General features: G+C 43.9%; 1 protein-coding gene across 4 annotated transcripts in view; it reads right to left on the bottom strand.

Annotated features, from left to right (window-relative positions):
- Nucleotides 1-23,584, bottom strand: part of LOC129183196 (protein ELFN1-like) — a 114,020-nt gene extending 90,436 nt beyond the window's left edge. For all 4 annotated transcript variants that reach the window (XM_054780181.1, XM_054780182.1, XM_054780176.1 and 1 more), the window contains exon 1: nt 23,242-23,584. The gene's annotated coding sequence lies outside the window, so the exon portion shown is untranslated. The remainder of the gene's footprint in view (nt 1-23,241) is intronic.
- Nucleotides 23,585-25,252: the final 1,668 nt, after the last annotated feature.

Here is a 25,252-nt window from a genome sequence, read left to right on the forward strand (position 1 = left end):
TAGGGACATGTGTTCCTGTTAAAACACGGTGCTCGTAAACACGTTCTAGGGACATGTGTTCCTGTGAGAACACGGTCCTCATAAACACGTTCTAGGGACATGTGTTCCTGTGAGAACACGGTGCTCGTAAACACGTTCTAGGGACATGTGTTCCTGTTAAAACACGGTGCTCGTAAACACGTTCTAGGGACATGTGTTCCTGTGAGAACACGGTCCTCATAAACACGTTCTAGGGACATGTGTTCCTGTGAGAACACGGTGCTCGTAAACACGTTCTAGGGACATGTGTTCCTGTGAGAACACGGTGCTCGTAAACACGTTCTAGGGACATGTGTTCCTGTGAGAACACGGTGCTCGTAAACACGTTCTAGGGACATGTGTTCCTGTGAGAACACGGTGCTCGTAAACACGTTCTAGGGACATGTGTTCCTGTGAGAACACAGTGCTCGTAAACACGTTCTAGGGACATGTGTTCCTGTGAGAACACGGTCCTCGTAAACACGTTCTAGGGACATGTGTTCCTGTGAGAACACGGTGCTCATAAACACGTTCTAGGGACATGTGTTCCTGTGAGAACACGGTCCTCGTAAACACGTTCTAGGGACATGTGTTCCTGTGAGAACACGGTGCTCGTAAACACGTTCTAAGGACATGTGTTCCTGTTAAAACACGGTGCTCGTAAACACGTTCTAGGGACATGTGTTCCTGTGAGAACACGGTGCTCGTAAACACGTTCTAGGGACATGTGTTCCTGTTAAAACACGGTGCTCGTAAACACGTTCTAGGGACATGTGTTCCTGTGAGAACACGGTGCTCGTAAACACGTTCTAGGGACATGTGTTCCAGTGAGAACACGGTCCTCATAAACATGTTCTAGGGACATGTGTTCCTGTGAGAACACGGTGCTCGTAAACACGTTCTAGGGACATGTGTTCCTGTTAAAACACGGTGCTCGTAAACACGTTCTAGGGACATGTGTTCCTGTGAGAACACGGTCCTCATAAACACGTTCTAGGGACATGTGTTCCTGTGAGAACACGGTGCTCGTAAACACGTTCTAGGGACATGTGTTCCTGTGAGAACACGGTGCTCGTAAACACGTTCTAGGGACATGTGTTCCTGTGAGAACACGGTGCTCGTAAACACGTTCTAGGGACATGTGTTCCTGTGAGAACACGGTGCTCATAAACACGTTCTAGGGACATGTGTTCCTGTGAGAACACGGTGCTCGTAAACACGTTCTAGGGACATGTGTTCCTGTGAGAACACGGTGCTCGTAAACACGTTCTAGGGACATGTGTTCCTGTGAGAACACGGTCCTCATAAACACGTTCTAGGGACATGTGTTCCTGTGAGAACACGGTGCTCGTAAACACGTTCTAGGGACATGTGTTCCTGTTAAAACACGGTGCTCGTAAACACGTTCTAGGGACATGTGTTCCTGTGAGAACACGGTCCTCATAAACACGTTCTAGGGACATGTGTTCCTGTGAGAACACGGTGCTCGTAAACACGTTCTAGGGACATGTGTTCCTGTGAGAACACGGTGCTCGTAAACACGTTCTAGGGACATGTGTTCCTGTTAAAACACGGTGCTCGTAAACACGTTCTAGGGACATGTGTTCCTGTGAGAACACGGTCCTCATAAACACGTTCTAGGGACATGTGTTCCTGTGAGAACACGGTGCTCGTAAACACGTTCTAGGGACATGTGTTCCTGTGAGAACACGGTGCTCGTAAACACGTTCTAGGGACATGTGTTCCTGTGAGAACACGGTGCTCGTAAACACGTTCTAGGGACATGTGTTCCTGTGAGAACACGGTCCTCGTAAACACGTTCTAGGGACATGTGTTCCTGTGAGAACACGGTGCTCATAAACACGTTCTAGGGACATGTGTTCCTGTGAGAACACGGTCCTCGTAAACACGTTCTAGGGACATGTGTTCCTGTGAGAACACGGTGCTCGTAAACACGTTCTAAGGACATGTGTTCCTGTTAAAACACGGTGCTCGTAAACACGTTCTAGGGACATGTGTTCCTGTGAGAACACGGTCCTCATAAACACGTTCTAGGGACATGTGTTCCTGTGAGAACACGGTGCTCGTAAACACGTTCTAGGGACATGTGTTCCTGTTAAAACACGGTGCTCGTAAACACGTTCTAGGGACATGTGTTCCTGTGAGAACACGGTGCTCGTAAACACGTTCTAGGGACATGTGTTCCTGTGAGAACACGGTCCTCATAAACACGTTCTAGGGACATGTGTTCCTGTGAGAACACGGTGCTCGTAAACACGTTCTAGGGACATGTGTTCCTGTTAAAACACGGTGCTCGTAAACACGTTCTAGGGACATGTGTTCCTGTGAGAACACGGTCCTCATAAACACGTTCTAGGGACATGTGTTCCTGTGAGAACACGGTGCTCGTAAACACGTTCTAGGGACATGTGTTCCTGTGAGAACACGGTGCTCGTAAACACGTTCTAGGGACATGTGTTCCTGTGAGAACACGGTGCTCGTAAACACGTTCTAGGGACATGTGTTCCTGTGAGAACACGGTCCTCGTAAACACGTTCTAGGGACATGTGTTCCTGTGAGAACACGGTGCTCATAAACACGTTCTAGGGACATGTGTTCCTGTGAGAACACGGTCCTCGTAAACACGTTCTAGGGACATGTGTTCCTGTGAGAACACGGTGCTCGTAAACACGTTCTAAGGACATGTGTTCCTGTTAAAACACGGTGCTCGTAAACACGTTCTAGGGACATGTGTTCCTGTGAGAACACGGTCCTCATAAACACGTTCTAGGGACATGTGTTCCTGTGAGAACACGGTGCTCGTAAACACGTTCTAGGGACATGTGTTCCTGTGAGAACACGGTGCTCGTAAACACGTTCTAGGGACATGTGTTCCTGTGAGAACACGGTGCTCGTAAACACGTTCTAGGGACATGTGTTCCTGTGAGAACACGGTCCTCGTAAACACGTTCTAGGGACATGTGTTCCTGTGAGAACACGGTGCTCGTAAACACGTTCTAGGGACATGTGTTCCTGTGAGAACACGGTCCTTGTAAACACGTTCTAGGGACATGTGTTCCTGTGAGAACACGGTGCTCATAAACACGTTCTAGGGACATGTGTTCCTGTGAGAACACGGTCCTCGTAAACACGTTCTAGGGACATGTGTTCCTGTGAGAACACGGTGCTCGTAAACACGTTCTAGGGACATGTGTTCCTGTGAGAACACGGTGCTCGTAAACACGTTCTAGGGACATGTGTTCCTGTGAGAACACGGTGCTCGTAAACACGTTCTAGGGACATGTGTTCCTATGAGAACACAGGTTCTAGGGACACATGTTCCTGTTAGAACACAAGGTTTATAGACAGGTTCTAGGGACACAGTGTGCGGGTACCATGCACTGACAAGACACCCGCCATTGACCTCGTGCTCCTCATGTTGACGCTTGCCAAACGTTTACTTCATAATGATGCATGTCTGGCTGAAGCTAGCGTAGCACAAGTCAGGCTAATCTCTGGAAGTCTGCAGCAAAACGTCTAAAAGCCTCTTTCCACTTCCCGTTTCTCTCTCTCTCTCTCTCTCTCTCTCTCTCTGTCTCTCTCTCTCTCTGTCTCGCCCGCTGCTTTGCCGCACATCTGCGTGCGTGTGTACGTGCGTGTGTACGCGCGTGTGTGCGTGCGTGCGCGCATTGAGTCAGCTCGTTTGGATGCCAGCTGATGCTAAGCAGCAAGGCTCTCCGGAAATCAAGCTGGGGTTTGTGTAGCGCATGCAGACGGCAGCGGCGTGCATTTATCAGCTGCAAGGTTGAACAAATGAGCTCGTCTGCTCCTCACCCAACCAGCTAAATATCACCTCAGATGCAACGTGACACACTACACTGTCTTGTTGCTTATTCAAGGGAGCACGAAGGGCACACTGGACTGTTTGAAGCGTGCAGGCGGGATTGCAGGGTGAAATAAGAGCATGAAAAAGACGTTGAGAAGGTTCTGCTGTTGAATTGACACCACACTTAAGTCAACGCTTCCCACCATATATCTTCTCTACGGTCAATACAAGAGACAGAAAACCTGGATATCCTTTAGAGTAGTCAGTGTACAGCTGCTACAGCAGTATAGCTGTAATATGCACGAAAAACGAGTGCACACAAAGCAATTATTGTCTAAATATCTGGCAACACAAGCGTGTAGCAAGATTATTGTGTCTTGCCTACACTCGAGCATGGTGGTGGAGGTGTCATGGTGCAGTGGTGCACGAGTGCTGCGAGCATCGGAGAGGTTCATTGCAGGAAAAATCAATTCCAACACAAGTGAGTAGTAAGATAATTGTACTTGTCAACAGTCAAGCATGGTGGTGGGAGAAGCACGGCCCGTGCCTGCACGAGTGCTGCCGGCACTGACAGAGCTGCAGTTCATTGAGAAGTGAATTCCAACCCAAGTGAGTAGTAAGATAATTGTACTTGCCTACATTCAAGCATGGTGGTGGTAGCGCCACGGTCCGGGGAAGCACAAGTTCTGTCGGCGCTGGCAGACCAACGGTTCATTCGGGGAGCTGTGCTTTCCAACACATGTGAGTACTTGCCTACAGCCAAGATGGTGGTAGTGTCATGATTGCATGAGTGGTGGTAGTGTCGTGGTTGCATGAGTGGTGGTAGTGTCGTGGTTGCATGAGTGCTGCCAAAACTGATGGAGCTGTGGTTCATTGAGGAAGAGGTGAATTCCAACACAAGTGAGTAGAAAGGTAACGGTGCTTGTCTACAGCCTATCATGATGGTGGTAGTGCCGTCCAGCGATGCATGAGTGCTGTCGTCACTGATGGAGCTGTGGTTCATGGAGGGAGATGTGAACTTCATTGAGGTAGAGGTGAATTCCAACAAAAGTGAGTAGCATGATACTTGTCTTGCCTACAGCCATGACTAATGGTGATAGTGTCACGGTTGCACGAGTGCTGCCGGCATGAGGACAGCTCCTGTTCATTGAGGGAGATGAGGGAGTGGGAGAAGCACGGCCCGTGCCTGCACGAGTGCTGTCGGCACTGACAGAGCTGCAGTTCATTGAGAAGTGAATTCCAACCCAAGTAAGTAGTAAGATAACTGTCTTGCCTACATTCAAGCATGGTGGTGGTAGCGCCACGGTCCGGGGATGCACGAGTTCTGTCAGCGCTGGGAAACCTACGGTTCAATGAGGGAGCTGTGCTTTCCAACACATGTGAGTACTTGCCTACAGCCAAGATGGTGGTAGTGTCATGATCGCATGAGTGGTGGTAGTGTCATGGTTGCATGAGTGGTGCCTACAGTGATGGAGCTGCGGTTCATTGAGGAAGAGGTGAATTCCAACCCGAGTGAGTAGTAAGATAATTGTACTTGTCTACAGTCTATAATGATGGTGGTAGTGGCACGGTCCGGGGGTACACGAGTGCTGCCGGCACTGACAGTTTGTCCACAATTTGTGGACGTCTTACGTTGAGATTTGTTACAAAAGGAGGCAAGCGTGACTTTGTCATCACTACTAGCCCCGCCTTCCACATTGATTGGGTATTTTTTGTCAACATTTCCATTTATCGTCTTTGCCTAATGAAAAGTGTGAGTAAATGGTTGCTAGCATTCCACTTGTGAAAAAAAGCATGGGAAGTGAGCGTGAGGGTTTGGTGTCTCCCCAGCAGAGACGGCCCCCAGGGGGAGGGACAAACGTCTGCGTCCTGCTTTTCCCCAACAAGACGGCATTCAGTCCGCGCAACGGAGGCGGCAGACAGACGGAAAGAAAGCGATCCAACAAGGAGATGCTTTTGAACATTTCCCTCCTCGTCTCTTATCTTTCCGCCTCCTTTTTTTAGGACGCCACATTTCTCCTGGGCCCCCGCGGAGGGGGTGTCGCCATGTTCTCCTATCTGTCTGACAGAGACAGTGATGCACAACCGCAGCTAGGACGCTTTTGCTTTGGCTTTTCTTGGGGCCAGAAAGATACGTTTCATAGGTCGCTGCTCTTTTCTACTCAGTCGATTCCTTGCGACTGAAAGACTTTGAGGAATCCAACACATTCCACATTCATTGACTCTAATAATAGCAGATTCTAACCCTGATCTCCAGACGCCGAGTGCCAACCTCCTAACGACTGCGCCTCCCTGTCTTACAACCCTTACGTGGTGGAAAACTCCCATTAGCACGTGTGTGTGTGTGTGTGTGTGTGTGTGTGTGTGTGTGTGTGTGTGTGTGTGTGTGTGTGAGAGAAGCACACAAAAGAGAGTTTCTCTGACAGCTGTTGGCACAATGTGTTCAAAAAGATGCAAAGTCTGTGTGTGTGTGTGTGTGTGTGTGTGTGTGTGTGTGTGTGTGTGTGTGTGTGACATGTATTGTTGTGTCACGGCCTCCTGCCGTCATTGTCACCACATCATCATCATCATCATCATCACAGGCTGACAGTGCGACTTAGCGGCAGCTTGATGCCAACCATCTTTGTTCCCAACGCTGAGCTTAGCTCAACTTACACGTCATCTTCCTGGTTTGGTTATTGAATATTGGCATAGTGTGTATGTTCATTCATATGAACTTGTTATAAACACAGTGTTTACATCATCGCATGACTACGGTGGTTTGACGTTGGAGAGTTCACAGTGCATTGGAACGTATGACTTGAATTAGTTTTATTATTCATTTCAATAACATTTGAAAGAATGTTCACATATGTCAAATGTGTTATTTGGTATGGTTGCACTGCATGTATTCATCACTACATATCATTACTGAATTGATTATTATTTATTCTTATCATTGAGGGGCAAAAAGATCTAAAAATGGAATCAAAAATAGAATGTATTATTTAATGTTATTATAAAAAATGGTTCAATAATAATATTAACTTCTGACATGATGAAAGCAAGTAAAGCTTTTATGTTGGTTGGACTTTGGGAGCGTTTGATTTTATTAAATTATTCATAATTATTCATTACTTTTTTATTCGATTATTTTTGTAACATTATTATTATTACTACCTATTTTATTATTTTCCATATATTTTCCATATATTATTATTAGCCATTGAAGAGTACTAAAACCACAAAAAGTGCACAAATATGTCACATATTTCAAATGATATTAGAACCGTATTTTTCACTTATTCATTTTGACATCATCATATCAATTCCAACTTGACAAATTGTACAACTTTTGGGGCATTAAAGCTTCCACGGTATATTGTAATAAATTACTTCTATTATTATTATTATTATTATTATCATCAGAATAGAATAAAATGTGGTCAACTTATATGACAAGTGCTACAGTACGAATGCAATGTATGAAATGATTAAGTGTGTTATTTTAATGACTTATGTAGTTGTAGGGGAAACCATACTGTATGTAATGTTACTACAAAGATGCCTCACGCCTGCTACTCTCTGCGGTTGAGTAAATAAGTATATAATGAGGCGACTCCTTCCCTTTTATGTAGTGTATAAATTGAAAGCTGTTGCTGAAACTGTGACAAGTACAAAGTCCAAAAGCTCGTTGGAGGTTCTCGCAGGTTGCACGGCATCGAGACGGGAATCTGAACGCCCCCGTTGCACCGCGGCGTCTCCGTGTTGGCGCCACTCTGATCCTTACTCCTCTTTGCCGCTTCAGATCTCTCACAGACGTGCATTACCATGACAACCGCGACAATCCTGCACAAGAGCACACAAGGAGCCAAACAGGCCAGTATCGCATTGGCAGTGTCTCACCTGTACTTCCTGCGTTTCAAGTTAAAAGCCAGCAAAAATGAACGTGGTCGTAGTCCCAGAAACACAAAGGTAAATGACAGCGCCGCAGCACATCATCAACAAAACAGACAAACTAAGGCTGCTGAAGCAGAGAAGCAAACGTCCACAGAAATGAAATAAACACCGCGTTGCAGAGAAGGCACACCGCTTAAGGAAGCAGTACACAAAGGTCCGATCTTCACGTTCAAAAAGAAAGTACTTTGATGTCCGAGACATCAAGGAAGTGCACAAAATGTTCAACATGACACAATTTTTTCTATTCATTGTAGATTAGATACAATCATTTTAATTGACTATAAAAACATCACATTAGCCAGCCATTTTTTATTTTTCATTATTTGTAAATTAGAAACTATGAATCTAAATGACTATTTAAAAAATATCACATTAGTCAGGCATTATTTGCTTTTTTTCATTAATTTTAGATTACAAACTGTAATTTAAATTGATTATAAAAAATAAATCACATTAGTCAGGCATTATTTGCTATTTTTTTCATTAATTGTAGAGTACAAACTGTAATTTAAATGGATTATTTTTAAAAATCACATTAGCCAGGCATTATTTGTTATTTTTTATTAATTGTAGATCACAAACTATAATTCTCATTGATTCTCATTTAAAAACATCACATTAGATTAAAAATATAATTATGGTTACTTTTAAATGACTATTAAAACCACTTTAGCCAGGATACATTTTTGTATTAATTGTAGATTAAAAACTAGTATTCTAATTGCCTTTAATTGACTATTAAAAAAAACCCAATTAACTGGGAATTATTTATCTTTTTACTGATTGTAGATTACAAAATATTATTTAATTGCCTTTGACTATAAAAAAAAATCACATTAGCCAGGAATTTTGTAAAAAAAAAAAAAAAAAAAAAAATGAATTGTAATTTTTTTAAAGAAAATGACTGCCTATTATTAAAACAATTGAATAAAAATAAAAATAAGTGAAAAAAATGCTTTGGCCTATGTAATATTTACATGGAATTTGTATTTCCCAGCATTGTTGGTGAGTAAAAGATTGCATCGGTGTGTATTTTGTAAGCAGTCGGTATATTTAAGTGCTTGGCATTCCTTGACCTGCATTGGATTGGTTTTAGCAGGCTTCATAAACGCTATACAGGTATACTGTATATTCTTACATAATGTTAGCATATTTTACTATGTTAAAGTCCCCCTCCCCAGGAGTTTGGACACTCCTGCTGTAGATTTTAAGAAAACAACAATGAGTAGTTGTGTGCTTCTACAAAACATAGTCTATGACGTAAATTTCGGAAAAGCAAAAGGAAGACATTGAGAGTCCAACCAACACACACACACACACACACACACACACACACACACACACACACACAGAGAGGGAGACAAAGCAGATGATGTGATGTCAGGACCAAAGTCACATCATCTTGGAGGAAAAACAGGCCAGAATCTCATCACAGCAAAGCCAAATGAGATTAGCCCTGCAGCCTTGCTCTTATATCCCAGTCAATACATCATTCATCCTGCGACGCCTCCTTCCCCTGCAAATTCTATTAAAGCACAGACATGTCCCTCGCAACCAGGCCCACAACGCAAACGGTGGGTGGGGGTGATGGGAGGGGCTTGCTTTGTGCGTCACGGCGAGCGGACCAGAGTGGAACCAAGGACAGGCTTGTGTGTGTCTGCAGTGACAATGCGCGCTAATGTACAGTACGGACAGTTCGGTAAGAGAACAAAATGCACAACATGAAACTGCTTCGCTTTTGCTGTTAAAATGAGGGTAGAATCTCACACAGCGGTACCTCACTTTTACATATTAATTCCTTCCAAAACGTCAGACGAAAACCCAAACGTACAAAAAACCCAGGCAGCTTTACCCATGGGGGAATACTGTAAACCCAATTTGACCATTTCAAACAAAAATACATTTTATAGAGAATGATTCTCGTTTTACATGCGGAAAACAATGTCGCCAAAAAACAAATCATACAAAAACTGGGGTGTACAAAAAGCGTCCAATAAATACGATACAAAAAATGGGTGTGACGTCAGGGTCATTTCTACTTCGAGGTTCCGTCATAATGAACTAAACAAGTCAAAAGGGAAGATCTTGTGAGAGTTTGCTTCTGCGGAACGATAGCGTACAAACAGGGCAAACAGACTCCTTTGTTACGTGCAATATTGTACCAAAATCCACGCAAAATTCTGGCAAAAATTTGCAACGAAAACCAATTCATACAAAAACTGGGGTGTACGAAAAGCAACGTTTGATTGAACGTCCAATAAATGAAATTCCCGAACAAACTAACTTTCCAGGGCAATATTGAATTTGTTGCCATTTCCTGTCAGTTTTACTCATTTTTGTTTCACCCCTCCAACTAAATGCGCTCTACTTCTAACTTTTATGGGAGACCAAATTTTGCAAATCTTGTGAGACTTTGGGCACTCGGTTCCACAGAACGATAGAGTACATACAGGCCGAACAGACTCTTTTGTTACGTGCAACATGGTACGAAAAGCAAACAATAGAAACAGTGGGGCGTTCAAGAAATAAAATGAAAAGAAAACACAACGTAACTTATCTGGGCTGGCAAACATCAGTTTTCCTTGTTTTTTGGCTCTCCGACTGATGAGTTGAGTTCAAGCTTTGGGTTTAGCGTATTTTTTGATAATTTTGGAGGGAAAAATGTGTGTGACCTTGGGGAAATTTCTACTTCGAGGTTCCATCTGTCATAATCAACTTAACGACACAAAAAAATAAAATCTTGCAAGACTTAGGGTGCTCGGTTTCGCAAACGATACGATACATACAGGGCAAAGCGACTCTTGTACGAAATCCCACACAAAAATTCTGGCAAAAATTTCCGATGAAAACCGAATCATACAAAACTGAGGCGTACAAAAAGCAAGGTTGGACTGTACGTCCAATAAATGAAATTCCAAAATAAAAAAATGAGGGGTGCTCGATCATACCGATAAATCTGATCACATTAAAAATAGCTCAGACAACCGATAATTTTTAAAAAACGCTCCAATGAGGCGAGATGATCTGTACTGTGTGGGTGAGCAAATTAAGCGCTCCTTTTTTCTCCTGTCTGTCATAACTTCCTCCTGAGCTCACTTGTTAACAAACATTGACTTGAAGAGGAAGGTCGAGGAAGGTACCAAATGTTCCGTGATGAGGGGGGAAAAGAACATCAAGCACACAGAAAACCTTATCAGCCACCTGAAACGCCAGCACCGTGGCATGCGAAAAGTACAAAAAGGTTTGCCAGAGACCTCCGTGGCATCATGTTGGCTGCTTGGAGCGTGTGCCCCAATACAGTACACCTTGCTGGGCCACAGCAGGTTGCTCCTCCTGCTCTATGCTCTGGTTCTCCTGACCTTCGTAGCAGCCGTCTCGAGAAGCAGAAGGTTATCGGCATCCAGATGATTTCCGTCACGTAACAGAACATGAAGTGTAAAGACAGCTGCCCTTTTATGAAAAGACCCACCTCCCAGGCACACATAGTCAGTTGAGCTAAGTTCTTTTCACACTTGTATGACAGTTAAGAATGCCCACAGTTTGACCCTGGAACAGATGGGTTCTATTCGCGTTGTTTCATCATAGCAGTGCGCTCGTCATTAAATAAAACAAATCCAGTCATATTGCAGTTTTTCAGAAATGAATGAATACATGATGGCTGTTGCGGTAGACTATGGTCGACTATGGCGATGTGTAGTATTCTGGTCACTAGGCGGCCGTAATGACACAAAACATTTTACATCATCATCACACTGCATGGAGACTGCCTGCTGAGTCACCAAGCCATGGCTGAGATCGAGTAAAAATAAAAAAAAACCTTCTCTCATTCTGTGTGGAAGTGGTAACATTTTGGCATCTTTGTCTTTCTTCCCCACTCCATTTGAAACACTTTATTAACTTTAGAAGAAATAAATTTGAGGCAAACTGGTTAGCTTGCTAGCTCGTTAGCTTGCTAACTAGCTGCTGTCTCAAGTCCCTGCAGCATGTGGACTGCGGTGTGGTGACAAGGTGACCGCCGGGTGTTATTTCATGTCTACATGGCTCTAATTATGTTAAAAGGTGTGTTGAGAAATTCAGAAACAGGTTTTCTCTGCTCTGACGAGGAACATTGAATCCTACGTCGCGGAAATTCATGTGTCGCGGTCGGGTCTGGAACAAGCTAACCGCCATGAACGAGGGACGGCTGTATTTGACGGAGAACAGGGAGCGGCTGAGGAAAAGGAAAAAACGGAGCAAAAGAAGACGTGAAGATGCTGTTGTCATAACAACAACATCCACACACACCACACACACACACACACACACACACACACACTCAGTCATCACAAACCCACCCTAACATCCATAGTATTGATACTGAGGGTGGTATCAGTATCGGATACTCCATAATATTGTAATATTTATTTATTGTTATCCAAAGGTTCATCCAAAGCAACATTTGATGATATCTTTTCATGGGACACTTGGATAGAAGGAGCATGCATGTGTGCTGGAAACAAGGGTGAACATTTTGTGTGTTTGTAGGATTGTTTTTCAAGAAGGGTGTGGAGGGTGTGTTCCAACTATGGGGGGGGATCACACTCTTCAACTCCCGGGGAAAGTCTATTCCAGGGTGCTGGAGAGAAGGGTACGACCGTTAGTCCAACCTCAGCTACAGGAGGTGCAATGTGGTTTTCGTCCCGGTCGCGGAACACTGGACCAGCTCTACACCCTTGCAAGGGTCCTGGAGAGTACTTGGGAATTACTGGTCTACATGTGCTTTATAGACTTGGAAAAGTCTGGGGGGGTGGCCCTCCGGGAGTATGGGATTGGTGGCACGCTACTACTGAGTGTGAAGCTTCTGGGATGAGACTCAGCACCTCCAAATCTGAGACCATGGTTCTCAGTGGGAAAAGGGTGGCTTGCTCCCTCCGTGTTGGGAATGAGGTCCTGCCCCAGGTGGAGGACTTCAAGTATCTCGGGGTCTTGTTCACGAGTGAGGAAAAGATGGGGCGTGAGGTCGATAGGCGGATCGGCGAAGCGTCTGCAGTAATGCGGTCGCTGTACCGGACCGTCGTGGTGAAGAGAGAGCTGAGCCGGAAGGCAAAGCTCTCAATTTACCGGTCATTCTATGTTCCCACCCTCACCTATGGTCATGAGCTTTGGGTTGTGACCGAAAGAGCAAGGTTGCAGATACAAGTGGCTGAAATGAGTTTCCTCCGTAGGGTAGCTGGACTCACCCTAAGAGACAGGGTGAGGAGCTCAGTCATCCGGGAGGAGCTCAGAGTAGAGCCGCTGCTCCTTCACATGGAGAGGAGCCAGCTGAGGTGGCTCGGGCATCTAGTGGTGAGGTGTTCTGGGCATGCCCAGCTGGAAGAAGGCCTCGTGGTAGACCTAGGACACACTGGAGGGATTATGTCTCACAGCTGGCCTGGGAACACCTTGGTGTCCTCCCGGTGGAGCTGGAAGAGGTGGCCGGGGACCGAGACTGGTGCCCCCGCAACCTGGACCCGGATAAGGGGAAAATAATGGAATGGATGTATCATTCATTTATTTGGTAGAAGGATCCATACAACATTTGTAGTGTTGCCCAACACAAATACATGCAAAGAGTGTGTGTGTGTGTGTGTGTGTGTGTGTGTGTGTGTGTGTGCCTACCAACATTAGCATTTGGAAAGAAGGTATATTTAGTGAAGTATGCAGTACAGTATATAATGTAGAGCAGGGGTGCTCACACTTTTTTAGCCTGTGAGCTACTTTTAAAATGATCAAGTCCCAAAGATCTATCTACTACTATAAATATAGAAAGTATATTTTTATCTTAATAAAATATGAGTATGTATTTATGTAGGTTAAAGATGTATATCAGGAGTACACACACTTTCTCAGCATGCAAGTACAAGTCAAAATGATCTACCTCTTCTATAAAACATAAAACATAGAACATAAACAAAATGTAACATGTTCAAAGTTTCCAGGTCATCAAATTAGTTGCTATCATAATTCCCTTCAATATGGAAATAAAGATCATTCCACATAATCCTAAATAGTTGTGTACTAGTGAGTGAGTACTGCTAATATGTCAGTCACATTAGCTATGGAACGTTCATCAGGACACACACTTCATGTGTTACATCCAGTTAGCATTTGCTAGCAAACATTAGCATATCCAAGAATGGAAAATGATGATGCAAAAGACAATGCAGCCCAAGTCAAGGCAACATATTGAAAAGGTTTCACCAATGGGCACATGTTTAATGTCATCATGAAATAATAGTTTAAGAAGCCAACGTGTAGAAAACACTGATTTCTGTAGTAGACTTCAAGACGCCAAGCAAAGCCAGTCAACAATACACTTTTTTTCTACGTAGCTAGCTAGAGCCGCTACAAGTGAACAGATAACTGTTGTTATAGATATAGACATCTTAGAGCAGAGTTAGTTCATCCATCATCACAATCATGAAGATGAAAGTTGCATCTTCGTGTGTAGCTTGAAACGAATCAGGAGGGGAGCTTAACGTCAGCTGACTGATGTCACATGACAACTACAAAGTGCGACCCAAACTACCTTGGCGATCTACCGGTAGCTCGCGATTGACGTAATGGCCACCCTGATGTAGAGTGTACGTATGTATGCAGAGGAGTTGCAACTTGGAAGAATAACTTCCTAATTGCTCTTCCCTGGTGGAAGCACAATCTTCCTGAAATGCTAACGAGGCTCCTGCAGGGAATGTGCTGCATTATTTAATCCATGTGTGTGTGTGTGCGTGCGTATGTGTGTGTGCTTTCTCTCTCCAAGATCTGGGGTTTCCGCGCCACGGCATTCTCTGGATGTTTCACTTTCCAGTGTAAATTGTCTTTGCATTCTGCTAACCAACACAACAATGCAAAGGTAGCTCCCAAAATAGTTGCTGTCAAATAAATAATGATAATAATGATAATAATAATGTATTCACAATCAACCAGCAGGGGCGGAATGGCACATTTTCTACCTCAACCCTCTTGAGCACACATGAAAGGATGATATTTTGCAAAGCAACACATGTAGATATACAGTATACACTTCTGATCAAAATCTTAGGACCAGTTGAAAAATTGCTAGAATTAGCATTTTGCACATTTAGATGTTAATGAGGTTTTAAGTAGAGCTACTTTGAAAAAGTAATTTATTGAAAACAACAATTAAAGTAAAATAGGCTGTTTATCAGCTGATCAAAAGTTTAAGACCACGGGCTATAAAAGCCAAAATCTGTTCCAAATGTTCATTTTGTGTCAGGCATTCCCACTGTCATGCCCTCCTGATGGTAAAGCTAAGAAGCTTTCTCTTTTTCAACGTGGTGGGATTGTGGAGCTGCATAAGTAAGGCCTCTTGCAGCGTGCCATTGCTGCTGAGGTTGGGAGCAGTAAATCAGTCTTTCTACATTTTTGAAAGATCCTGAGCATTATGGAACAAAAAAGTCAAGTGGTAGACCCAAAAAAATCACACCTGCGCTGAGCCGGAGGATCCGATTGGCTGTCCATCAAGACACAGGGCGGTCTTCCACCCACATGAAGGCCTTACTGGTGCCGACTGCAGCGCAATAACATCAGACGCCATCTGCGGGAAAAGGCTTTAAAAAACAAAAAAGGAATTCAAAGACCTCGTCCCCTTCAAGGCCACAAAAGTGCCCGTTTAGACTTTGCCAGGGAGCATCAAACATGGGACATTGAAAGGTGGAAGAAAGTTTTATTCTCTGATGAGAAAAAATGTAACCTTGACGGTCCAGATGGCTTCCAACGTTACTGGCATGACAAGGAGATCCCACCTGAGATGTTTTCTACCCGGCACAGTGGAGGGGGGTCCATCATGGTCTGGGGTGCTTTTTCATTCAGTGGAACACCGGAGCTTCAGGTGGTGAGGGGTCGTCAAACGGATGCAGATGTGGCAGCGGGCATCCCTCATGACCGAGGGCCCTCGTCTGTGTGGTAACAGCTGGGTTCTTCAACAGGACAACGCTGCAGTTCACAGTGCTGGCTTGACCAAGGACTTCTTCAGGGAGAATAACATCACTCTTTTGGAACATCCTGCATGTTCCCCTCATTTAAATCCCATAGAGAACATTTGGGGATGGATGGCAAGGGAAGTTTATAAAAATGGCCATCAGTTCCAGACAGTTGATGCCCTTGGTGAAGCCATCTTCACCATTGGAGCAATGTTCCCACTAGCCTCCTGGAAACACTCGCATCAAGCATGCCCAAAGCCATTTTGGAAGTGATGAACAAGAACGGTGGAGCTCCTCATTACTGAGTCCTACTGAGAACATTTTTGGTTCTGGTTTGGAGAGTGTTTTGTAATTTTTTGAGCGATGGTTAAAAACAGCTATTTTTTCCATTTTTGCTGGGGTTTTTTTTTAATTTTCCAACTATTTCAACTTTTTTTCTTGTAAATTTTCTTCTTCTAATTATGACTTTATTCCCATTATATTATAATTTTTTCCACAACCTAATTTTCCAAAAATTTTAACTTCATTTTGTTTTCTTTCTGATATTATGACTAAAAGAAAACTCTATGCGACTAAAAATATGTTATTTTTCCTCATAATATTAAAATTTGTAAAATTGTGACTTTTGTTCTCATTAGAATACAACTTTTTTCTTATTTTGACTTTAATCTCATAAAATTACAGGGTTTTTTTTTTCAACTATTTCAACTTGTACATTTTCTTCCCAAAACGTTATAACTTTATTCCCATAATAGAACTTTTTCCCCAACCTAATTTTCAAGTATTATGACTTTTAAAAACTTCCTTTTTCTTAAATATTTTCACTTGATGCTAAAATGATGTTACTTTTCCTCATATTACCATATTCTCATAAAATTCCAAGTTTTTCTAGTTAGATTGCAACTGTTTTTGCTCCATAGCTTGACTTTATTCCTGTAAACTGCTGGGTTTTTTTGGTTGTTTTCTTGTTAAATTAGATTTTTCGAATGTGCCGTGGCCGCAAATGGCCCCCTCCGGTAGGATAGGTTTATTAGGGGTGTCACAGTTGCATTTTGCTAGCAGAAAATTCTACAATAAATAAAATCCCCCCCAAAAAATACAAAAAATATTTCACAAATTAAGCATTCTATGTATATATTCATGAATACTAGTATAAATGATGCTGTTTAACAGTCAACTATTCAGTTCTTTTTAGGAAAGTGCATCACTTGGGTCTCAACAGAGGATGGATGGAAGAAATTGTGAGAAAAGGAGCCCCCTCCCCTGACGCTGGCATCCATAAAGGAGGTAAAAGGATGGCAGGGAAGGTGCTGTAAATCTCCCACTAGCACGCTCGGCTTTTTCCTCAGCATTCCGAGACGGCGCCCGGCCTACGGGGCTGCCTTCGGGCTAGCTATTCCGAGGAGGGATGGCTCAGTTGCAGAGCGTCCACAGTAAAAGGAAGAGATGGAGACAAATTTACCAGCAAAAAAAAAAGGTTTCAAATGAAGCAGCAGGACATGAAAGCCATCACTTTTTATTCATGTTCTTCCTGCGAGACGTGGTGACAGTCCCTCTCCGCTAAATTGTCACTTTTCATTACGGCTGACTCTCAGTGGCGCCACCTAAGACACGTTACACCATTAAAGTCACTCTGCTAACGGACACTTCATTAGGTACACCATCTCATGACAGCCAGTGTAAAAAGCAGGCAATATCTCAATTTGTGATTGACAGCAGCAAGATAACGCAACACGTCGACTAATTTGGCAACGCTTCTGCTCCTGAAGCGTTGCACACAAAAGAGTGAAAATTTGCCAACACACGCACCCCTGCTGTGTTACCTGTGCTATTCTTCTTCTGACAAATAAACCACACGTTGGCGCTGTTAAAGTCTCACCTAAAAGTTGCCGGGCTTGAAACTTCTCATACACGCACTGCAACTTTAGGGTGTTTAGCCCTAGCGCCATGAAATTTGGTACACACCATTTGGGAACCGACAAGCACGTGTGTGTACAATTTCAGCGACATTGGTTGAAAAACATGGTCGCCATCAAGCAAAACGTCCTTGCAAGGGCATGGGGCGAATTGTGTGTAAGTCCTTTTCTTTTCCATTATTTTTCCAAAAATGCGTGCATTTTACTGAAGAAACACAAGATGGGAATTTATGAATTTGGCCTTGGTGGAGGTCTGAGCCACTCATGTACCTAATAATGTGACCAGTCGGTCAATGCCTCGTTTGGTTTGGAAGAGAAGAGGACGGTGTGTGTGTGTGTGTGTGTGTGTGTGTGTGTGTGTGTGTGCAGCGTGGTGACACTGCAGTACCAACGCGGCATGAAAGCCAGATGAGCGACCTCTAAAAGATCCCCATCCCCGGAATTCCCGCGCCGTAGCGTGGAGGCAAACCGCCTCCTCTGCGGCCTTGCGACAACCCCAACTTGTCATCACCATTACGTCACTAAAAGCAGTCGTGCCACATTGCATCCATACGTGGAGGAAGGCGAGGGGAGTGGGACTTCAATCTTTTCATGGTTTTACAGTGGAAAAATTCTGTTAGTAGTCCACGCCCCGTGGGACGACATGCAGGACACTACATCCCCTACACGCCATGCCGGGACACGGCGGCCATGATGGCGCACACACACACACATACACGCACACACACACACACACACATGCCGCTTTAAGATGACAGACACAAAAGGACAACCATGTACAAAAGTGTCAAATATGTTCTAGTGGCGACTGCAAGGAGGCTCCGCCCCCAACATGGCTGAATTCATGAAGCCAGCCACTGCATGTCTGACATGATTGTGTGAAAAAGATTCCCAAAAACAACAGAGCACTCCTACCACATAGGATCTTTGACTCACCTTTTTCCTGCAAATTCCCACAGGTGGAGGAGTTCACAGTGTTATTGCAGTACATCCTTCGAAACAACAGAATGCTCCTGTCATATTAACAATCTTTGACTTGTGTTTTTGCCACAGATTCCTAAAAACAGCAGAGTGCTCCTGTCATATAGAGGATCTTTGACTTGTGTTTTTGCCACAGATTCCTAACAACAGCAGAGCGCTACTGTCATGTAGACGATCTTTGAATCACCCTTTTGCAGCAGATTCCTAAAAACAACAGAGCACTCCTGTCACATAGAGGATCTTTGACTCACGTATTTTCCGCAGATTCCAAAAAACAGCAAAGCGCTCCTGTCATATAGAGGATCTTTGACTCATGTTTTTGCCACAGATTCCTAAAAACAGCAGAGCGCTTCTGTCATATAGAGGATCTTAGATTTGTGTTTTTGCCACAGATTCTTAACAACAGCAGAGCACTACTGTCATATAGAGGATCTTTGACTCACGTATTTGCCACAGATTCCAAAAAACAGTAAAGCGCTCCTGTCATTTAGAGGATCTTTGACTCATGTTTTTGCCACAGATTCCTAACAACAGCAGAGTGCTACTGTCATGTAGAGGATCTTTGAATCACCCTTTTTCCGCAGATTCCTAAAAACAGCAAAGCGCTCCTGTCACATAGAGGATCTTTGACTCACGTTTTTGCCACAGATTCTTAACAACAGCAGAGCACTACTGTCATATAGAGGATCTTTTACTCATGTTTTTGCCACAGATTCCTAACAACAGCAGAGCGCTACTGTCTAATAGAAGATCTTTGAATCACATTTTTGCCGCAGATTCCTAAAAACAGCAGAGCACTCCTATCATATAGAGGATCTTTGAATCACATTTTTGCCGCAGATTCCTAAAAACAGCAGAGCATTCCTAAAAACAGAAGCATGTCTGATCATCTTTGAAACAACATCCAAATGTGTATACACTTTGTTCAGTTATGCTCTTCCACACCAAAGTCATCCAAGCGTGCCTCTAGGGACCGTGCTTTGTGCAGTGGGAAGAGAAAAGGTTTAGTCAAGTCTTCCTACAAACTTGGAAGCATCTCTCGTCTTGATAAGATAAAGAATTATACAGTGTGGTCCAACCCCTCCGACTGATTGATTGATTGATTGATTGATTGATCGATTGGTTGATTGATTGATTGAGTGATAAGCACGTGCCAATAGTTTTCTTTGCTCATAGCAGGTTATCCATCACATCTTTAAATAAACAACACGCTAACAAGCAGAAAATGCCAGCACTGCTACCCGCCCCCCAAAGGACAGCCCCTTTACTTTAGTGGAGCTTTTCATAATAGAAATGTCAAAAGCTGGAAAATCTCTCTTAGGACTTGACTGGAGTTCAGATGCTTGTCACACCGCACCGACTTAAAGGATCAAACACACTTTATGAAATGACATGAAGGGACAGCAGGCAGGTCAAAAGTACAATCACTCCATTCATAGACAATACTAACCCATCAAGTCCCATTTATCATCCTGCACTGCTTTAAATCTGTGACTGGCTGACGGTCCCTACCAACGGGGAGTCTGTGATGATGACCACACCAACACATGCAAGTGGACATTCTCTTATGTCCATCACAGATGCTTCATAATGGCATTCTTACCCATATCAGTATCATATCATATCACCCATATCACCCTTTCCCAACAGTAGTGGCTAGAACGTCAATGCCGAAACCAATAGCAACTGATACTCAGAGTGACATCGTACGGCACTTTATTGCCAATACCGGTATCAACCGCTACCAATACAGCGACATCATCCGGCACTTTATTACCAATACCGATATCAACCAGTACCAACATAATGACATCGTCTGTATTATCCAGCACATCTTGCTGATACGAATACCAACTGCTACTGATATAGCGACATCATCCAGCACTTCATTACAATACTGATATCAACCGATACCAATATACCGACATTGCCCAGCACTTCATTACCAATACTGATATGAACGATAACAATATACCATCATCATTCAGCACTTCATTACCGATACTAATACAGTCACATCGTCCAGAATTTCATTGCCGATGCCAACAGCAACTGATACTAATATATCAACATAGTCCAGCACTTCAGTGCTGAAGTTGATATCAACTGATAGCAAGATACCGACATCGTTCAGCAATTCATTACCGATACTGATATAGCGACATCGTCCAGCATTTCATTGCCGATACCAGGAGCAACTGATACTGATATAGCAACATCGTCCGGCACTTCATTGCCAATGCTGATATCAACCGATACCAATATACCGACATCATCTGGCACTTCATTAACAATACTGATATCAACAGATACCAATGGACCGTCATCGTCCAGCACTTCATTACCAATACTGATATCAACCGATACTAATAAACGACATCGTCCCGTACTTCATTACCGATACTGCTATAACGACATCATTCAGCACTTCATTACCAAGACTGATATTAACTGGTATAAATTTTATATTTAATATTAACTGACATAAAATTTATATATTAAAAGTAATATTTATATGTTTAATATTTAATAATAAACAACATGTAAACTGTTCAACTTCTTCCCCAAAATGATTGAAAAACTACAAATTATTCTTGAAAATAATGACTGCAGTTGTAGCTGCTACTACTAATCATGTTGGTGTGTAGCTACAGTATGTAAAGACATGTAAGCTATATGGTTACGCTAAAAAAAAATGACAGTTCCCATGAGAGTGCGGAAGCAGGAAGTAGGCCTATGTCTGAATCCGACTCGGCTGTCACGTTTTGATAGAAGTCATGGATCGTGTTTCGATCTGACAAATCTTCAGTAACTTTGATGAAACAGAATAGAATTACTGCAGCTTCTGCTTGGACACCAAGACAGCGGCAGCTGTTCAACTCCAACAAAAAACAAACAAACACAGTCACATGTTGCGAAGGAGTGACGCTGGGAACACCGAGTGCAGGTAGGATTGCAAGTTTTGTAGTTTCATGTCTTCATGTGTGCTTCCTATCCTGCCACTTCTATCTATCCATCCATTTTCTATGCCACTTTTCCTCATTAGGGTCGCGGAGGCATGCTGGAGCCTATGCCAGCTGACTTCGGGCGACAGGCGGGGTACACCCTGGACTGGTGGCCAGCCAATGGCAGGGCACATATAGACAAACAACCATTCATGCTCACATTCATACCTACGGACAATTTAGAGTCTCCAATTAACCTAACATGCATGTTTTTGGAATATGGGAGGGAACCGGGGTACCCGGAGAAACGCACGGGAGAACATGCAAACTCCACACAGAAATGCCCAACGGAGATTCGAACCCAGGTCTTCCCGATCTCCGGACTGTGACTGTGTGGCCAACATGCTAACCACTAGACCACCACTTCTATGTTACATGTATTATCATTCACAAAAAGGAAACATTAAGTATTAAAGGAAGACAGCTTACTCCCCCGCGTATAACCAGCACTTTCATTGCAAATTGCAAATTTGCGATCCAAAGACCAAACTTGGAAATAATTGTACGTCACAGACATACGAAGCTACCAAGCTTGCTGCTATTTGGGGTGCATCATCACTCGCGTGAACATATAATCGGCAGAAAATACGACACTGACATTAACCCATACCTCATTTTTATACCAATATCGGCATCCCGAATGTCCATCCCTTCCTTTTAGCTTCTCTTTTAAATGATAGTGATGTGACTGGTCCCTTCTCGCGTCACTGAATGCAACACTGAGTGGTCCTTGAAGTACAAAAGCATTTTTTAAAAACCCCACTTTTGTCTATGGAGATCTGAATTGATCTTTATAGCATCCAGTGCACTGTAGCTGTCAATCGTGACGCATTATGTATGTTTTTGTGGCGCTAACCTACGCTGTAGGTATGTTTTTTAAGGTATTGTCTTTGGAAATATGTTCAGGTGATGATGATGATCTATCCCAAGGGGGTTTCCCTGTTGAAATGAGTAGCATATGTTGACTAGAAATTCACTTGTAGGGAAAGCCTACAAATAAGCCGACAAAAACTGTTTTTGCCCCCGAACTTTAGGAATATTTTTGCCCATTTTTTAATTGCAATTTCCAATAGGGTGATTTACTTACATTCAGAGCTTTGCCTTCCATAAAAGATCAAAAATACCAAGCATAATTCCCCAAAAAACTACCACCACACTGGATTCTAAGCAAAAACCAAGGGATTGTATTGCTCTGCATAGGAAACAAGAAAGTCGCTGTCCAGGGTCCTGTACACTGACTTCACATTACAGGACACTTCATTAGGTACGCCACCACAAAGCTGCTGCTTGGTTTCGTGGGAATTCATTGAATCATCTGTGGAACTGAACGAGCCTCTTATTTAGCGAAACAACATTAGGAAGCACGGCAGCGTCCATCCTGCTTTTGTGCATGTGTTAATGAAGCGCTCGCCAGCACTTAGTATGCAAAACCCTCACGCACGCACCAATCAATGGGAAGCAAAATGCAGCCCAACCGGCAGATTCCCCTTTCATGCATCACCGTCGGAGGAGGAGAGGTGGTTTGCAGGAATGTCGGGGCAAAGTTTCCTGCGCAACACGAGCGCCACTTCCGCGCCAGCGAGGCGCGCTCTTACCTGCTCTTCATCCGTGGACGGCAGGCAGCGGTCTCCCCCCCCCCCGCCCCGGGGGTCCAAGGGCTCTCCGTCGTCCTCCACGGGGGTCGTCGTCGGCGTTGACGGGTCGGCGTGTGCTGTGCCTGCAGACACTGCACTTCCCCACCGCCGCGGTCACCGTGAGAAAACCTGCACGGCGTCAGGAGCCTTTCGGGATGCGGAAGGGCGCCCGGAGTGATGTGAAGTGCGGAGTCCTCTTCCTCCGTCTCTCTCCTCCGCTTCCTCCTCTCAGTTTGTGGCGATCACACTGCGTCAGGCTCACCCTCCTCTCTCTCTCTCGCTCTCTCTCTCTCTCTCTCGCTCGTTCAGTGGAACAGACGGTGATTAATTCACTGGAATTCAGCTTCTCTCTCTCCTCTTCCTCTTCCTTTCCCCTCATCCAGCTGTTCCGGTGCATGCAGAGCAGAGATCCTGCACACATTCATGTAGATAAGACATTTATTTTCAGGAAGACAAGAATATCAAGAAAATAAATAATCACAACAATTTCTTGTCTTCCGTGCTGACATTGGCGCATCCCGACTGGAGTTTAGACATTTATGAATCTCTGTCAGTAGGGGGCACACCGGCGATCACACAGTCAGTTGGCAACCATAGGGAATTTTAGACAAGATCCGCTGCCTTCCAGAACACAGTTGTGGCAATTTCATGCAAAACAGCAAAAGCCAACTTTCACCACCGCGCACCGCCCACACGCTACGATGAAAACCCAAATGCTTGGCAATTCAGCAGCGCCTATCTGTCTAGTACATATGGCTCGAATTTGATGGCAGTCGGAAACATCATCGGGGAGGAGTTAGCGTTTGTAGGACCCCTGGAAATGGCTAAAATAAACTGAAAACGGTGACCACTGAGGCTAATCTTGCAGCAGTTTGCATCCTGGTAATCCCTGGTAAAATGCCCTTTCAAAAAGAAGTTTTTGTCACATAGAGGATCTTTGACTTGTGTTTTTCCAGTCGGCGCTTAAAAACAGCAGAGTGGCACTGTACTGTCAGTCACTATAAAGGATCTTTGATTTGTGTTTTTGTAGCATGTCTTTGCAAAAAGAAAAGTGTTTTTGTCATATAGAGGATCTTTGAGTAATTTTTTTGTAAAACGTCCTTGCAAAAGAAAAGTGTTTTTGTCATATACAGTAGAGGATCTTTGGCTCATGTTTCCAATAGGTGCTTAAAAACAGTGGTACTGTACTGTCATAGAGGATCTTTGACTTGTGTTCTTGTAGCATGTTCTTGCAAAAAGAAAAGTGTTTGTCATATACAGGATCTTTGACTCATGTTTTCCAATAGGCGCTTAAAAACAGCAGAGTGGTACTGTACTGTCATAGAGGATCTTTGACTCATGTTTTTGTCAAATGTCCTTGCAAAAAGAAAAGTGTTTTTGTCATAGAGAGGATCTTTGATTCGTGTTTTTGTAAAACGCCCTTGCAAAAGAAAAGTGTTTTTGTCATATAGAGGATCTTTGACTCATGTTTCCAATAGGTGCTTAAAAACAGTGGTACTGTACTGTCATAGAGGATCTTTGACTTGTGTTTTTGTAGCATGTTCTTGCAAAAAGAAAAGTGTTTGTCATATAGAGGATCTCTGCTTCTACGTGTTTTCGTAGTGGGTGCTTAAAAACAGCAGAGTGGTACTGTACTCGTCGAGTCTTCAACTCTCACCTCCGGCAGAGCTTCGCCTGCATCTCCGGGGAGGACGAGGATATCGAGTCCAAATGGGCGTATTTCGTGTCTCCATGGCTGAAGCAGTCGAGCGGAGCTGCGGCCACAATGTGGTCGGTGCCAGTCGTGGCGGCAAGCCCCTTGCCCCATGGTGGACACCAGAGGTCAGGGCTGCCATCAAGCTGAAGAAGGATCAAGCATGGACGGCTTGTGGGACTCCTGAAGCAGCTGACAGGTACCGGCAAGCCAGGCAGCTCGCGGTTTTGCCGGTGGTCAAGGCAAGAAATCAGGTGTGGGAGGAGTTTGTTAAGGCCC

The sequence above is a fragment of the Dunckerocampus dactyliophorus genome, chromosome 6 (genome assembly GCF_027744805.1).
Source record: "Dunckerocampus dactyliophorus isolate RoL2022-P2 chromosome 6, RoL_Ddac_1.1, whole genome shotgun sequence".
NCBI classification, from domain to species: Eukaryota; Metazoa; Chordata; class Actinopteri; order Syngnathiformes; family Syngnathidae; genus Dunckerocampus; species Dunckerocampus dactyliophorus.